General features: G+C 37.0%; 1 protein-coding gene across 1 annotated transcript in view; it reads right to left on the bottom strand.

The window, feature by feature from the left end:
* The window catches only part of CPA6 (carboxypeptidase A6), a 541,372-nt gene that overhangs the window by 499,224 nt on the left and 29,418 nt on the right, over nt 1–12,730 (bottom strand). The gene's annotated exons all lie outside the window — the stretch shown is intronic.

A 12,730-nucleotide genomic window follows, 5' to 3' on the forward strand; every position in this document is an offset into this window, starting at 1 on the left:
CAGTTTGTTATCTGTAGCATTAGAGTAAGTATTGACGTTGGGTAGCATTTGTCTTCCAAATTTGCTTTTATTTTCCCCTTCAATATTTGTGGTGGCTATTTTGGATCTTTTGCCTCTCCCTATAAATTTTAGAATCATTTTGTTGATATTCCATAAAATAACTTGCTGGGATTTTAAATGAGATTGTATTGAATCTATAGATCAAATTGGGAAGAACAAACATCTTGACAATGTTGAGTGTTCCCATTCATGAACATGGATTATCTCACCATTTATTTAGCTCTTCTTTAATATCATTTATCAGAGTTTTGCTTATTAGTTCCAGGACACTTTCATCAGTTCTTTTGGATTTTCAACAGAAAATCTGTGAGCAACAATAGATTTATGTCTTCCTTCCCAATCTATGTCTTATTTCCTTTTCTTGCCTTATTACATTAGCAAGGATTTACAGTATGATATTGAAAGGGAGCAAAAAGAAGGGATATCCCTGCTTCATACCTGATCTTAATGGGAAAGTTTTTAATTTCTCACCATTAAGTATAATATTAGTTAGCTATAGGGTTTTTGTAAATAGTCTTTATCAAGTTGATAAAGTGCCTCTCTATTCTTAATTTACTGAGAGGTGTTTTGAATTAAATTTTTTAATGTTTACTTATTTATTTTGAAAGAAAGGGTGGAGGGAGGGGCAGAGAGAGAGGGAGACAAAATCCCAAGCAGGCTCCATTCTGTAAGAGCAGAGCCCAACACAGGACTCAAACTCATGAACTATGAGATAATGACTTAAGCTAAAATCAAGAGTTGGACGCTGAACTGACTGAGCCACCCAGGTGCCCCTTTTAAATTTCTTAAATCATGAATGGGTACTGGATTTTGTCAAACGCTTTTTCTGCGTCTATTGATATGATGTATTACATTAATTGATTTTCAAACGTTCAACCAGCCTTGCATATCTGGGATAAATTCCACTTTGTCATGGTGTATAATTGTTTTCACACTTTTTTAGATTTGATTTTCTAATTGTTCTTTTTAAAGTATTTGCTTTATGTTCATGAGAAATATTAGGTCTATAGTTTTCTTATATTGCATGATTTGGTATTAAGGTAAGAGGCTGAGTTAGGATGTATTCCCTCTGCTTCTATATTCTGAGAGAGATTGTAGAGAATTGGTATAGTTTCTTCCTTAACTGTTTAGTACAATAGATTGGTGAACCATCTGGTCCTGATAATTTGTTTTGAATAAATTGGTTTTAATTATGCTTGTGTTGTAGGGTTACTGTGATCATTAGGTGAAATAATGGATAGAAAATATCTGGTAGTAATAATAATTATAGTAATAATAATTAAATCCCTGGCCAGGATCAAAAGCTTCCTCTAGTTATCTATGTGCTTCTGAAATGTACATATTTCCAGTTAGATATAATAATAATTAAAATGTGAAGAAGATTTTGCAACTCTTTGTGCATCTATTATATAGTTTTATTCCTTATAATAGTCACCTGTCTGACAGGACTTATCCCTATTTTGGATGAGGAGGTGAGGAGGCAGAGTATGGGAATTGCTAGGTATTTTCTTTAATCTTGCCTACTTAGGTTAGTGCCAGAGTCAGGTGGTAAAATCAGAGTCATTCCCTTACAGTGTATTGACAGGGGTACACCTATGTAGATTGAAGTGAATCTTAGATAAAGTATAATAATATCCAGCATGATGTGTTACAAATAATAAATTTTTCATGACTGTCAAATAAACAAGTCCATCTAGAGATATTACTAAGTGTGGCAGAAACCTAATGCTTCTTTTACTTTTTTATTTATGATAGTCAAAGCAATTAAATATTAAACCTATTTGCAATACAAACTGAAGGAAAGCTCAAAGACACTTATAATGTTTTAAATCATTTTTATTACAGTTGGAAATAACTTCTTTTAAGATAACCAAAGGAGTTTTATATTATGTCTCATATGATAAGTGTTTCAATCTAACTTAATGTTTCTGATACTTCAGGTGGAGTGTTATAGAATTTTGATCATTGCAATATGTCAATTTCACATCCGGCTCCTATGTTAGTGTTTTTAATATCTAGTGTGTAATCAATTTCGTATTTTTTACCCCCGACACACGCACACACACACACACACACTCAGACTTTAATATTTCGCTAACTACTTAGTGAAGCTTTAACCTTTTGTTCAGGGCACAATGTGAGAACATAACTGAAATTAAATTTTTTTTAATGTTTATTTATTTTTGAGAGACAGAGACTCAGAGCATGAGCAAGGGAGGGGCAGAGAGAGAGGGAGACACAGAATCTAAAGCAGGCTTTAGGTTCCAAGCTGTCAGCACAGAGCCAGGAGAACATAACTGAAATTAAAAGCTTTTTGATCAATTGGACGGTTAATTAACTATCCTATTTTTAACTACTATTGCAGTCTGAAGAAAATAACACAAGTAGGAAAACAAAAGGATTTGATTGAGTTACTGTTATCTGGAGTTATTTAAAAATCATTGTGTTGTGGGGCACTTGGTGGGTTAAGTGTCTGCCTCTTGGTTTTGGCTCAGGTCAGGATCTCACGGTTCGTGGGATCAAGCCACATGTCCGGCTCTGCACTGACAGTTCTGGGACTGCTTGGGATTCTCTTATTCCCTCTCTCTCTGCCCCTCCTCTGCTCTCTGTCTCTCTCTCTAAAAATAAATAAATAAACTTAAAAAAAATCATTATGTTGTGTTAGAAAATAGTTTCTTAAAAGGCAAAATCATGATTTTCATACAAATATAAAATGAATTTATGTCAAAGATCTTATCTCATTAATTAAATTAGGATACAAAAAAAGATGTTACAGCTGGTTCAAAGATGCAAAAAAGCAGAGTCATTTACAGATCAAGAATAATGAATGAATATGCAAATGGATGCAACACAGGCTTCCTCCCCCCTCCTCCTCCTCTTTTCTCTGGGAATGGGATTTGGGGGAGGGGTTTCCCTCCACTGAACAGAATTTCTTTGTATATTTATATAGGCATTACTGATTGCACTGCTATCAGTGTTCTACAACTTAAGTTGTAAAATAGCCTAAAGATAATAAAGTCCAAAGAGCCCCCATGGAATCAGTCATTTAACCTTAACCACTATGCTCTGAAGCCTTAAACAGTGCATAGTTTCCCACTGAAGCACACATTTTCCCCTACACTTGTAAAGTGGTGATAGGATCTTCTATGTAATGAAATATTGTTAATAGTCACTGTTTTAGATTCAATGTAGCTTACTTTGGGACAGAAATACTTGTTTACTCATTAGAGCAAACCTGAATGTCAAAAGAATTCATGAGGTTCCATATTGGCATGAGAGAATGGGCGCTAGCTAAGCTTGTATGTTTTAGTAAAGTCATGGAAAAGTTAAATAAGTGATTTGAACCTTCGGACAATCTTTACAGTCTCTTCCAAATCTGTGCTTCTAAGATTTCTTGCAGAGAAATAATTTCTTTGTCCCCTAACCCTACAATATACTGAATCAGTCTTTGCAAGCCGATTGAGAGGTTTCTAGACCTGGGCCCTTTTCCAGCCCTTGAAGAGGAAGTGAGATCCTGAAGAACGTGTTCTAATTTATACATTGCTCCCTGCTGTTCACAAATTTGATACAGAATCTCATCTTGAAGCTAAACAAGATAACATGGTTCTGATTTTAACAAGCATCAGTGACTGGGCCGGTAATGCAGTGACCAGAGGTGTCCCAACAGCACCTACTGCTGTAAAGAGCCTCCTTAGCAGCCTTTGTTTGCAACTGCAAGCAAACATAAAAGGGAAAGAAAAAAGAAAATGGAGATTTGCTACTTTTTGGAGCCTCTGTTATTTGAGGAATGTTGGTATCTTCATTTCTGAGAGCTTTCAAAATTGTTCTGTTTCTCACTATGATCAATGTGCTTGAATAGCTTAGATTATTGCATTTGATGGAGCTTGTATTTTTCTCTTGATGAGAATGCAGTTCTCGTTAGCATTAACGACAATTCCACATTGCTTTTGTCCCAATTTGCCAACTGTCTTTTTCCTTTGGATATTTTCTCTCTCCTAAAACTTCTCCAGCCTTAAACATTTACGTGGATTTAAAATGTGTTTTAAAGCCCATTCTTCTGTAACTTCCAAATATTTCCAAGTTTTATCTTTGAGCAACTTACTTGGTGCACATATGAGAGTAAATAAGTGATGAAAGTATATATGAAATTAAGAATTTAATTTATTTAGAGGAATGTTTAATGCACTCTTAAGAAAAAAAATACACACTGGCAATAAACTCCTTTAGCATGTGTGTGTGTGTGTGTGCATTTTCTCCTACATCTGTTATAGACTAAGATTATTTTTGTATAAACCGTAATTGTCCTCTTTTGGAAATCAATACAGAATAACAAGACATATTTCCTCCAGATAATAGTAACTCTTTAAATGGAAAATAACTTTGGCCATTGTTTCATTTTTTGGAGGTTCAAATTATTTTAGTATGATTAATGAGAGGAGCAGTTCCTGGATATTCTTAATAACTGTATCCTGTTGGCTTAAGACCTCACTTTGCCCAGTTTATGATTAAAATGCTCCACTTATAGTTAGATGTAACATAAATAGTTCTTGCACTTGACTATGATAGAATTTGGAAACTAGTTTTGATCAAACCAGTATCCTCAAGGAGATTAGAGAGCATAAATGAAATATTACTGTAACCTCCTTGATATCTTGCTTTTGCTTCAGCTTCATTGACTAATCTGGGGGTGGTTTTACAGTTTATCTGAAACTCTAAGTAGATTACCGTATGAATCAGTAATTAATAGAATCTCAAAATGCTCCAATGATAATACTGATCGCTTTAAGATCAACACCTCCCTGGCTCTTACTCCCCTCCATCCGTGGTATTCTGAACATGGTTGACCCTTCTGAGGAGGAAGAAAAAGAGCCTGTTCAGGTCATGGCCAGGACCTTCTGCTCTTGCTTGTCTCTGTGATTCTTAATCCTTGGAACCTTCATTTGGTGATGCATTTAGAGTCCCCTCTCTAGCCTCCTGGACTCAGCTCTGTACCTTGCTCTGACTCTAGTTTCCTCAGTGACCCGCCATCTTTCCCCCTGAATTACTGTGGAGGTCCAAATTAATCTTCAGTCTTGTAGTTCTCCACTATTTTCAATGCATCCAGAATAATCTTTCTTAAAACCCAAATTCCAACATGTCATTCTTTGCCTTAGAGTCTTCAGTGATCTCTCTTTCCCTTCAGCTCCTTTGGGAAGAGAGAGAAGCCCAACTTATGGCTTCAGCCAGAGCTCATGCCATGACTCACGACACATGTTATGTTGTAGTCCAGGCATTTTAGTGCAGGGTGCTCCCACTAGTGGCATCAGCACCACCCGGGAACTTGTCAGATATGCAGGTTGCTCAGGGTTCCACCCCCCACCTACTGAATCAGAAACTGGGATGGAGCCCAACAGTCTGTGTTTCCACAAGCCCCCTGGGGGATTCTGAAGCAGTCTTAAGTTTGAGAGCCTCTGCTGTCATCTCAAACACTTAGAATTCTAAAGCACGCTTTCTCTTTCTCACTTACAGAATTAATTACCTGCCCTCCCTCCCCCAACTTGGTTTCTAGTGCTCTACTCACATCCTCTTCATTGGGCTAACTCCTGTTTGTCCTTCAGTACAAGATGAAACTTCACCTGAGTGTTCTGTAAATGCCCATACTAGGTCCCCCATCCTTTTTTTTGTGTCCCCATGCAAAATCTGTGCTATCTTTATGCCAGCCCCTGCCAGCTAACAGCCTGATATTTTGCTATCATGCTTCCTTCTCCTCTCAAGATTACAATTACTACAAGAGTAGGGCAGTAAGCTGATGGTTCATGAAATTCCCTTTTTCTCAGTTGAGCATAATGCCTGAAGCAAAATAGATCAGTAAGTGTGAAACAAATGTTTATTGGATGAATATGTTACCTATTTACTTTACATCAGCTTCTAATTGTCATTTGGAATGACTGATCTCATTTCATACATATATATGAAATGTATATGTTGCCTTAGTTTGATTTTAAGATTGAAAAAGATTCTCAAGAGTACAGGTCACTTTTTTGGTATATCCTCCTTTTTTTTCTTTCAATAATACTAAAGCAACATTTCCTGCCCATGGAATTTCATTTCAAAGCATTACCTGAAATGGCCTACCAGTAAATGCTTAGCATCACTGATTATTATCAGGAGGAGGATGGGGGTGTGGACAGAATGATGTTTGTACCTAGACTAATTTTGAATAAGCCTTCACTATTTATTTTTTCTCATGCATGTTAACATGTGCTGATTAATAGTATACAAAGTCTTTTGGAATTTTCTTGGAAGACTAGACTTATTTCTTTATCTGGGTTTTGAAAGTACGTTCACCCATTGCCAAGGCTGTAGTCTTTTTGCTTAAGTAATAGCATTTATTCCAGAAAAATACTGACAATCAAAAGCTAGTGAGTTCCCTGAATCACTGAATGGTTTCTACCAAAGAAATTCTACCTCAACTAGCACCCCCATGGGTAAGTAGAAGAGTAAACAGAGAAGTTTTTAAGGTATATCTTAATAGCTTCCAGGTTCATGCTTACTAAAATCAGTGGAAAAGTTGAATTTGGGTCCGATCTTACAGACTAACTTCCAAAACTCTAGTTCAGAGATGGTTAGTGAAGATAATCTAAAAAATATTTCAAATATGGAATCACTGGTAATGCCAATACTGTCAAATATAGTTAATCACTTCACTTCCATCTTAAAGCAAGTAAGAAGTACTTATTGAAACATATTCCTTTAAGTGATCCAGGTTCAGTCCCTAGAATATAACGTTCGATGTAGGAGAGAATAAACTTATAATAACATGGGGATTTTAAAAGGATTAGAAGGTCTTACTCTCTTCTTTCTGAATAGAATTGTCTCCTTGCTAACATTTATAAGCTACTTTTGAAGTTTATATGGTGTAAGATAAAGCCAACCTATTGAAATACTTCCTGGAGAGACACATGCCCTGGCTTTTTCTAATTGGAAATATAGGCTTTGCTGTGGGGGTCAGCTATTCACCTTCAAGGATGGACTGCTTTTGAACTTTATATAGATGCAGAAGGTTCCAAAGACTAGATACGACAGCTCAGGATTGTGAAATTGAATCACTATCCTTCATACCTAAAATGAGAGTGTGGGACATCATGATTTCTAAGGATCCTCGGTACTTTTCTAAATAGGAAGGTTGCCTAGTTAAAAAAAAAAAAGGCAGGGAGGGCTTTATGGCCAGGTAGCCTGAGAGCTACCACCTACCGGTTGTGATCCTAGAAAGTTATTCAGTCTCCGTGAGTCCCACTTTGTACACCTGCAAACTGAGAACACCACACCTACATCACAGAAGTACAATTTCATTCATGGTCAGTGAGCCTAAAGTACACAGGACTGCACCTAGCACGGTGAGGATGCTCCTTCATGAGCTACATGAAGAAGGCATCCTTCCACCTCTGCCAACAAGGAAGTGTGTAACTTTAGGAAAGCCACTTAAGCCCAAACTGCTATTGGGGTGCCTGGTTGGCTCAGTTGGTGGAGTGTACAACTCTTGATCTCAGAGTTGTGAGTTCAAGCCCCATGTTGGGTGTAGAAATTATGTAAAAAATAAAATCTGGAAAAAAACCCCACAAAAGATTCCTAAATTGCTACCATCAATCAAACCTTGACTCTAAGGTCTCACAGGAACCACAATTGTGAGGCATTCAACATGTAGAAAGTGCCCTTGGGTGAGAATATCAACCATTTTCAGGCTGACCTATTCTTATTGGGAAAAATATCCCATGGTAATTATTTTGGGGGCGTGATTTACTATTTAAAAATAGATTGCCTTGGGGTGGTGGGAGAAGTGCTGAAAGGATGCATTTTCACAAAATTTGAAAAACAGTTCCATAGCTCTGCACACACCCCCTAAAGCAGTTGCTAAAAACAGTGCTTGGTGTTGTATCCCTTGGCTGAGAGCCTCTCATTTGCCATGGACACACTGAAAATAATACAGGAAATACTTTATTCAAGAGAAGTTAATTTATCCTTTCTTCAGGCAGCCTCTTCTGTGCCAAATCTGAACCACTCTTGAAGGTCTACATATCAAGCTGCATTGGTTGTGTTTTAAGTGAAAAGGATATAATCCTTTGTGTTGGGCTGCAAGACACAAGTGTATGCAGTTGAATCAACTCAAAACTAAAGTCCAGTCATGTCATCCCACTACTCAAAACTACCCAACAGCATTCCACCCCTCTCTAATCCTCACTCTAATCTATAAACCCTGTACAACTGGCCCTCTTTTCCCTGTGACCTCATCTACTGCCATTCTCCCCAACCATCAGCGTCAGTCACAAAAGCCTCCCCAGAAAAACTCCTGCTTCAGAGTTTGACACTCACTCCACCTGTGCTAAGAAGGCTCTTTGCCCAGACATCTATCTATCGTCATGCTTCTTCCCCTTACTTTCGTAAGGCTTTTACATTGTCATTTTTCACTGTGGACTTCTCTGGCTACCCTTTCTGTTACTGCAACCCTCCTATGCCTTCCCCCTTCCATTATTTATTTATTTCTCCTTAGTAATTATTATTAAATAATATTTTAGATATTTTATTTATGTATCTTGTTAAATGCCTCCTCCACTACTTGGTGAGTTATGAGAGAGAAGGTGTATTTTTCTTACTTGCTTTCTTCACTACTTATAAAGTGTTTAAAAAGGACCTAGCCCAGAACAGGTTCTCAATACATTCTTATCAAATGAATGGATAAATGAATGCTGACAGTCTCACTGAGGAGAGGTGATTCGTCAACATAAACCGTCAGAGATCTATCTTACAGCATAAGCTTCCAAAATAAAATACTAAAGTTTTGCTAATTCTCTGCCTCCTCAAAGCTTTCCAAAGCTTTGGATTATAGGGGGCACACAATAAATATTGAATTTATGAAATCAGTTAATTTATTTATTAATGACTTAAGCCTCCTAATTATCATCACAGTGTATCTTAAAACATCACATTATGAGCAACTGGTTTCATATTATAATTTGGCCACCAATTTTGTTTCAGAGCCTTAAATAGATTCCTTATTTCTGAGCTTCAGTGATGACATCTTTAAATGGGAACAATATTATTTTTTAGCCGATGTATCTGAGAATTAGAATAGCTAGGCTTTATACAGTGCCTTGTAGATAGTGAAGTCTTAATAAACATTAGATGCTACTTTTTCCTTTATTAAAATAACTCCAGCTCAACAGTGGCTACTATGATACAATTTACAATTACATTGTTCTCTTTGAGGAAGAATTTAAAATCTCAGCTGCAACACAGCCATCTGTAATAATAAAAGAAATTGTAGATTCATGCTGTCTTTAAGTTCCTCCTAAATCTCAAGCTACACCTGTGCAGGAAGCATTATATCACATAAACAAAGTCTTATTCATTGACTACCATCAAAAAGGAGAAAAAGGGGGAAAAATCTACAACTTCCACAGGAAATCCCAAGCACAAATTCTCACAGCTGCCTCTATTCACTTGTTATTACTGCCTTGACCATTGTTTTAATTACAGCTCAAAAAAAGACATTATTTTCATGGTACTTTTACCTCCTTAAAGCAAAGTAGTATCGCTGCTCTCTAATCTTGATGACTTCAGTTCTTGCACTAGTCAGCCAGGCTGAATTAAGCTAGGCAACCTAGGAAGTCAAAGATTAAATTCTGGAAGTTAAAATTAGAGTGTAAAAAATTACTTCATGTGCCATAAAGTGTATATACAGTTTCTTCAATTATAGCCTGAGAAATCTGTCTCTGTGGGAAGGCACACTTCATTAACTTTCAGCTATGTAGGCCTGGGGCAGATAGGGTCATCATCTTATAAAATTATATAGTATTATGATCATAATGTTCTTCTCATCAGGAGTAGAAGATTTATAAAAGTAATTGTTTTAAGGAAATCTTGATAAGGGAACTAATATTACACTTCAGAGAGGTTTCTAAATTTATCCCAATTGTGAACTTGCCCTATTTATCTAAATTCCTGGAATTTATTTTTGTTTTGTGCTGACCAGTCTTTGACTCATTCATCTCATTAGTACTTCTTTGTTAAACTTTAATTGAGTTCTAAGAGAGGCTCTGGTTAGAAAACAGCACTGATTGTATGCGGTATAATTTATTATCTGAGTCGGTAAAATTGTCAGTTTTGACGATTTTTAGTCATTTTCTGACTCTTCAGAGTAGTTAAAACTTTAAACAAATATTTTTTAAAGTAAATCAGGCAAGTTTCCAATTAAAATAAGCATGGAAATGTTTTCAGATATTATACATACATTTGGGGTAATTTCCTTGGAATAATAATATAATCCACAAAGACTGGCTCTGAAAGATCCTTAAATTCAAATCAAATGGCTTCTCAGTTCCACCCAAATTAATTTTGAGCTTCATGTGGCTACATTTTGTTGAATGTCTGCTTTGGTCAAGACAACACATTGATTCTCTAGACTGATTCTTCATCCCCTTTGGGGAAAAATAACCACACTTTTCATTTGCTAGATTCTCTGGGTTGATTGTTTTCTCTTCCTAGTCCTTTGCCTTACATATTTGCCACCTAATACTCTTAGAAGGAGGCAGATGTGGTATTTAGAGACCTATCTAAACACTGCAGTAATATGTTTAACATTAAAAAAAATTTTTAATGTTTATTTATTCTTGAAAGAGAGAGAGAGAGAGAGAGAGAGAGAGAGAGAGAACATGAGATGGGGAGGGGCAGTGGGAGAGGGAGACACAGAATCTGAAGCAGGCTCCAGGCTCTAAGCTGTCAGCACAGAGCCCATCACAGGGCTTGAACCCATGAACTGCGAGATTATGACCTGGGCCAAAGTCAGACACTTAACTGACTGAGCCACCCAGGTGCCCCTCATTTTCATTTATTTATAATACAAATATTTATTGAGCATTGCTTTACTATCTATTGCTAAATAACAAAGCACTTCAAAACTTAGTAGCTCAAAATAACAACCTGATTATTTTTGCATGATTCTGTGTGTTGACTAGGGCTCAGCTGAGTGGTTATTCTGCTGGTCTTGCTTAGGGTCTACATGTGATTGCAGTCAGATGGCAAATGGGGCTGGATCACCCAAAATGGCTTCTTCACTCACATGTTGGGAACCTTGGGGCTCCTACATGTGGCTTCTCTCTTCAGTGGATTGGCTAGATTTCTTTCATAGTGGCTTACAATTCTAAGAGGCAGCTGGTGGAAGCTATCACTCTTCTGTAAGTCTGGTCTCAAAGTCTGAGGATGTCACATCCACTGTATTTTACTGGTGAAAGCTAATCACAAGATAAGGTGATTTTCAAATGATTTTTATAGGAGAGAAATGAGTGTTTCAACTCAGATTAGAGAGCTGTATAAAACATCTCTCCAACCTCTACAATAAGACAAGACAGGACAAATCATGTACTACTGACATTTTGTAAACCCTTACAAAAACTTAGGTCACTGAACAATCACCTACTTAAAATCTATAGAGAGAGAGGTACCCACAGGGAAAAATAAAATGTAAGCATTTGCTTATCTTGGACAGATACCACCAAACAACATACAAGCTGGTAAGAATATTCAGCTAGCAACTTTTAATGAGTTGCTAAAGACTAACTATGAGCTTGAAGGAGAATATGAAGCCCCAGGAGGCTATAGACATGGGAAGGATTGCATGCCCTTGCAGCTTTTCCAGTTAAGAACTCTACCAGGTGCTCACAGAGAAGACCAACAAGAATTCCAAGAACACTTCCCCAAGGTGCTGGTCTAGGCAGGGAACAGTAGGCACAGCCACAGCTTTACCTGGATTTATCTCCCTTATGGAACAAAAGTCTTAATCCATAGGGGAAAGGACAACTAAAACCAGAGCTTGAGTACTGGTGGGAACCTACTGTAGCTGGGGAAGGGAAACAAGGGGAAAAAACCTTTACCCCTGGTGGAGGGAATGAATATGTGCTAGACCAAATTTAACATCTGAAGAAGATGCAGGAACATCCGTAAAGGGCATACTCACAATGTTCATAGTGCCTGCCTGAGGTTTAATTAGAGCATCAGAAAATGAGCCTCTCTCCCCACCACCACATTAACAATTGTTGAGTATAAGTAACAGTGGAATGTACAGTGGGAAACTAGTACAAAGGAAAGATATGGGGCCAAACAGGGAGCAAGTGTTGAGAAAATCCATGGGTAAATTAACTCATACTGTAAACACAAGATATCACTAGAAGAATCTGATGTAGTAGTGCACTGAGGGTAATCACAGTAGTAAAAAACTTCAAACTCTGCCAACTTCTGACTAGATGAATATAAAACTCCATTCTACAAACCTTACAGAAAAGAGGCAGGCTTATCTCTAAACTTGAAAAAATTATTTACTTCATTATCTAGCGTTTTGTACAACATGGCCAGATTCTAACAACAACAACAACAAAAAACTTTATGAGATACACAAAAGGGCAAGGAAAACAAAGTCTGAAAAGATAAAGTGGTTATCAGAACCAGACTCAGATATGACAAAAACGCTGGAACTATCAGACAGAAAACTTAAAATAACTACGATTAATTTGTTAGAGGCTCTGATGGAAAAGAAAAACGCAAGATAAGAAAGGCATTTTCAGCAGAGTTAGAAACTATAAGATAAAGTCAAATGGAAGTGCCAGAAGTCAAAAATAAAGTAACAGAGATAAAGAGTGAC

The sequence above is a fragment of the Panthera pardus genome, unplaced genomic scaffold (assembly GCF_024362965.1).
Source record: "Panthera pardus isolate Hobbes unplaced genomic scaffold, ASM2436296v1 HiC_scaffold_7, whole genome shotgun sequence".
Lineage (NCBI taxonomy): Eukaryota > Metazoa > Chordata > Mammalia > Carnivora > Felidae > Panthera > Panthera pardus.